Source organism: Myotis myotis, unplaced genomic scaffold (genome assembly GCF_014108235.1).
Source record: "Myotis myotis isolate mMyoMyo1 unplaced genomic scaffold, mMyoMyo1.p scaffold_m19_p_17, whole genome shotgun sequence".
Taxonomy (NCBI): domain Eukaryota; kingdom Metazoa; phylum Chordata; class Mammalia; order Chiroptera; family Vespertilionidae; genus Myotis; species Myotis myotis.
The window spans coordinates 20090492-20096491 of NW_023416321.1; positions in this window are offsets into that span (position 1 = coordinate 20090492).

Sequence of the window (6000 nt, forward strand, 5' to 3'; positions counted from 1 at the left end):
CCCAGTGCCCCCTCCAGAGGGAACATTGGCCAGTAGAGAGGGTATCTTTCCTGATTTGGGGGTCGGCATATGCATCTATATACATACATTTAAGAAATGTATGGCTTCACTTGTGCTTTTTCTTTACCTCAGTGAGATTATACTTTTTTCATGGAAACCTTTTCATTTTTCATGTGGATCTATTGCATTATCTTTACCTGCTGCATAGCATTTCATGGTTAGATGCACGGTATCATTTGGCCTTTCCTGTATTGACGCGTTTGCTCTGTTTGGGCATTTAGGTTGCTGCTGGTTATTACAATAGGGTGAACACCCCTGGAAATCGAGTGCAAGGATTTTGATAGGGTGGATACCAAGCCGTGGATTTCGGGTCAAGGGACAGCCACAGTGTAATTGTAATCGATAATGCTCAAGTGCTCTCCAAAACCGTGGCTTCAGGTCACACTCCCACCTCCTCAGCAACCCCACCTCCAGTGCCGGTGCTCATTAATCTTCATCATTCACTCTGTTGGCAAGTGGTATCTCTCTGTTGTGCTCTGTTATGATTGTTGTAGTAGTTGTTGTTTACTTATTTTGTACTAAGTTTAGGCTAACAGAAAAGTTATGAAATCTTAAAATTCTCATCGACCCTTCTTCACCCAGCTCCTCCTAATATTAGCATCTTATGGAACCATAACACAGGATCAAAACTAAGACATTAACTTCAGAGCAATGCTGTTAATAAACTGCAGGCTTTATTCAAATGTCACCAATTTCCCCACTCATGTTCTGGTTGTTTCAAGTCTTGTATCCCAAATTACGAGAGATATTGAACATCTTTTCATATTTTTTTTGGCCATCTGTGTTTTTTTCTGCAAAATGCCTGTTCAAATTCTCTGCCCATTTTCCCTGCTCCTCTTGGATTGTGTGCCTTTTCCTAATGGTTTGTGGAGGTTCTTTATTTTAGAACTCTTCCAATCTCACGCGGCTAATTAGGAGCGGAGCTGGAAGAGAAGGCAAGTCTAACCTATTTGCCTGTTTCCACTACAAACGCCTTCGGGATTCTCTAGCATCTCAGTTGCCTCCTTTCCCGCTTGGTCCGTGCTCAGTGGCCCCCCAGCTGGCAGAGGCCATAGTCTTGTCGGCACCTGTCAGAGAAGCACATGGGGCTGAGGCTGCTACTTCTCATTCCACTCATCATTGCTGGGCTAACGATGCTAGAGGCCATCCGGGGTGGGCCTTTCAGCTTGCTCTCCAGAAAGTCTCATCTCCCTTGGCCCTGAGGCAGGCTGCACAGAACACTGGCTGCTGAGGCCCACGAGTGCACCATTTGGCTGACTGTCCCCTCCTTAATTGCTGTCCTGGCACTCATAAAACCTCCTGCACTAGCAGAATGGAAGCTGCAGAAAGGAGCTGTTGGAGACGGTGCAATTCCCAGAACGCCGTCCAGGGTGCTCAGACCCCTCTCAACGCACTCATCCTCTATCTGCAACTCCGGAAGTGGACAGGAAATGGCGAGCAGGATGAGTGCTGCCATGGGGGGTGGGGGTGGGATAGGCAAAGGCATCACTTTTTTGGCTTCTCTGGTCTCACCCAACCATTGGTTCCTTGAGAAGAAGGGCCATGCCTTGATGCCTTGTTTCTTTGATGTTCTCCTTTTGGCTCTAATGATCTTGTCCTTTGTAGTTACTCTAGACAAGGATGAAGATGGGGTGGGAACATCATTTGTTCCTAGTATGGTCCCAAACATTTGGCAGAGAGGATGGTGAAGTGTGTTGAATATATGTCCACCTGGAATGTGACCTTATTTGGAAAAAGGGTCTTTGCAGATTTAATTAGTTAAGGAACCTCAAGATGAGATCATCTTGGGTTGTCGGGGTGGTTGCTAAATCCAGTGACAAGTGTATTTATAAGACAAAGGGAGGTTGGAGGCACAGAGAGGAGAAGGCTGTGTGAAGATGGAGGCAGAGAGTGGAACTAGGGAGCCACAAGCCGAGGATGCCTGGAGTCCCCAGGAGCTGGAGGAGGAAAAGAGGTCTTCTCCCCTGAAGCCTTCAGAAGGACCAGGCCCTGCTGACACCTGGGTTCCAGACTTCTTGCCTTCAGACTACAAGAAAACAAACTCCTTCCCTAGTCTGCTTGGCTCAATGGATAGAGTGTCAGCCTGCGGACTGAAGGGTCCCAGGTTTGATTCTGGCCAAGGACACATACCCAGGTTGCAGGCTCGATCCCCACTAGGGGGCGTGCAGGAGGCAGCCAATCAATGATTCTCTCTCATCATTGATGTTTCTATCTCTCTCTCCTCCCTTCCTCTCTGAAATCAATAAAGAAATATATATTTTAAAAAAACAAAGAAAGAAAACAAGCTCCTGGTGTTTTAAGCCATCTGGTTTGCGGTGGTTTGTTACAGCAGCCACAGGAAACTAATACAGCGGGAACCAACCAGACGCGAACACCCACAATCCTTAAAGGGAGCATCTCCCCCGCTGTTGCCTGAATAGGACAGTGAGGGCCACAGGGAGAGCCGACATGCCTCTGACCAGCACCAGCAAACCTTGACGGGTCACAGTGATATGTGGCGGCCTGTGTGGCAGTTTCTCTTTGCCAGCCTCACTGGTGGCAAGTGGAGAGCCAGACACTGGCTCTTCATCATGGAAATAAGATCGGAGCTTTCTCTGTGGCAAACTGAGGGCAGAGGGTGGGGCTCTCTTTGAGCACCTGTGTAAAGTGTCCACCTCCTCCCAGGACCCTCCAGGACCCTTAAAATGTGCTTTCCTGACAAGTTCCCAGGCGAGGCTGTTACTTACTGCTGGGTCAGGAAACACCCTGAGGCCGCTGCCCAATAGCAGTGCTTCTCAAACATTAGTAAGCACACAAATCACATGGGAATTTGGATGCTGACAACCCTCTGTAGTATCTCCCCTGACTCTTCAAGCCTCCATCTCCAGCTACAGCTGGTCGAACCAGGGGTAGGAGTCAAGGGCCCATGGGCTCAACAGCCAAGGACAGGACCCCGAGCAAACAGAGTAAATCTAAGCCAAGCAGATCCTCTCTCTTGAGATTCTGAGTGGTATCTGCACAGAGACCATTGCCCAGTGGTGGTGATCTTGGGCAGAGAGGCCATGATATAGAGTTGGTGCCAGGAGCAAAATGAGTGTGCAGAGAGGCAGCTGGCTCAGGGAGGGGAAGGGAGGAAGCAGAGGCAGAGACTATGCAGGCTGGAGAGGCGGAGGACGGCTTTGCTTTCTGACAACTTTCTAATTCCCAATTCCCATGAGCCCCAACTGGGCTGTTTGCCTTTGTGTTCTGAGAAATCCCATCTCTTTCCAATAAGCTCCTCTTTGTGCTTGAGCTACTTTGAGCAGGTTCTTGTTCTTTGAAGCCAAAAGCACCTTATTAATACGATTATACCCTCTTCCACCCTCTAGGTCAGTGGTTCTCAACCTTCCTAATGCCGCAACCCTTTAATACCTTATGTGTGGTGCCCCCAACCATAAAATTATTTTCGTTTCTACCTCATAACTGTAACTTTGCTACTGTTATGAATCGTAATGTAATTATATTTGTGTTTTCCGATGGTCTTAGGCGACCCCTGTGAAAGGGTCATTAGACGCCCAAAGGAGTCTCGACCCACAGGTTGAGAACCGCTGCTCTAGGTACTGTGAGACCCTCTGATTCAGGAACCACGTCCTGTTGACAGTTCATCTCCAGGACCTTGGACAGGGCCCTGCGATGGGGCTGGAGCGTGAGGACTGAATCCGGGTGGGTACACTGTGCTTAGGAATTAGGGCAGTGATGGCGAACCTTTTGAGCTCGGCGTGTCAGCATTTTGAAAAACCCTAACTTAACTCTGGTGCCGTGTCACATATAGAAATTTTTTATATAGAAATATCAAATAATATAGAAATTTTTTGATATTTGCAACCATAGTAAAACAAAGACTTTTATTTTTGATGTTTATTTTATATATTTAAATGCCATCTAACAAAGAAAAATCAACCAAAAAAATGAGTTCACGTGTCACCTCTGACACGCGTGTCATAGGTTCGCCATCACTGAATTAGGGGAAGGTGAAGGAAGCACCGTCCTGAGTGGAACAGAGGCGTGGCGTGAGGATGAACATGTGTGGAAGACTACACAGTCAGAGCTGGTCAGAGGTGGAGTTGGCTGGTAGGGGAGGCTGACCATGAGCAGCCTTAACTCCCAGGCTGGGCAACAGTTGGTTTGACAGGCAGTAGGGAGGCATCGAGGTCTTTCCCCTGGAGGAACAAGAGTAGTTGTGTTCTTTTCTTTAGTGAGGGATCTAATGGTCCAGGTGAGAGGAGGTATCTTGAGCTAAGTCTGTAACGATGGGAAGGATGCAATGGACCCCAGAGATTTTTCTGGTGTAGAATTGACAGGAAATGGTAACTGGTTGGATATTGTGCTAAGTCCTGAAATGGAGACTATTCCATTAATAAACCAATGTGTGGAAATAAAATTTCAACCTCATTATTAATCAGAAACATGCAGATTGAAAGAGATGCTGCTTTTTATCTTATCAAATTGGCAGAGATGCTGGTGAGGGTGTGGTAAAATGGTTGCTTTCATATTTCACAGCATACACAGAGGATAAATGGACACAAACATGACTTGGAAAGTAATTTAGCAAAATAAATTACCACCTTTAAAGATTTTTCATATCCTTAGTTTCCAAGAAGTAAAATTATTAGATCTTACAGAAATCTTCTAAAACATGTAGTTTCCAGCCAAATACATTTTTCACAGTGCGGAAGAAAACAGACCAAACATATACTAAGACAGTATTAAATTTATGTAGTTCTATCTGCTTGGACTAATACTGGCTCTGGCCAGCAGGAAGGAACTCACAGGCAGGCTGGAGTTTCACTGTTTTGCTGTGTCTGTCTCATCTGCTCTGATGCGAGGTGTTTAATTCCCATCCATAGTGCTGGGCACGCAGGCAGTCTATACCAAGGGATGTCTGTTAATCTGTGTTTTAGTTTCCTGTTTTAGCTTCTATATACAAATTACCACAAACTGGGTAGCTTAAAACAATAGACATTGATTCTCTCTGAGCTTATACGCCAGAAGTCTGAAATCAGCATCTCTGAGCTGAAATCAAGGGGCCAGCAGGCCAGTGCTCTTTCCGGAGGCTCTAGAGGAGAATCCATTCTCTGCTTCTTCCAGCTTCGGGTAGCTGCTAGCAGTCCTTGGCGTGTGGCCACTCCAATCTCTGCTTCTGTAATCACATTGCCTTCCCCACTTCCTTTCTGCCTCCCTCTTAAAGGACCCTTGTGATCACATTTAGAACTTACTAGAATAATACAGGACAATCTCCCCATCCCAAGATCTTTCCCTTCATCCCGTCTTCACAGTCCTTTTCCGCCCCGCCCCCTTCCATATGAGGTAACATTTGCAGGTTCCAGGGACTAGGATGTGGATATTGTTAAGGGGACATTATTTTTATTTACCAAAACTAGCTTCAAGGATTGAGCAAGGTGGGTCGAGACCAGATCCACCGCTGGCTCACACTGTCGCGGCTGCAGCCAATGGAGGGTGGCCCGGAAGAGAACATGGGCTGTGATGGGCCAGCATTCTCGGGAGGGCTGCCTCTCCTGCCCGAGTTCAGGTCATTGTCTGGGTCAGAAACTGCAGGCAGCGGCGAGACTGTGCATGGGATGGATTTTGAGAGGCGGAGGGTTTTACCCAGAGAAGTCCTTTTCTCTCTGGACCCAGCAGCCTCTACTTTAAGATCAAATATGTGGCGGGAAACTGGGACCCCATGAAACAATCCCATTAAAGGCAAGCGTTTGCATTCTGGAAAGGCTCTTGTTTATGAAGGATTCTCCGGTCAGTTTCCAGGCTCTTGGTTGCCTTGGCCTTGCCACTGGCCTGCTGTGTGACCTGAGGCAGGCTGCTTTCCCTCTCTGTCCGCAATTCTGAAAAATCCTGCACTGTCTCTGTTCTCAGTTCCGGGGACTTCTACATGGTCTTCAGAGGCTCAGACCTCACACACTGCCC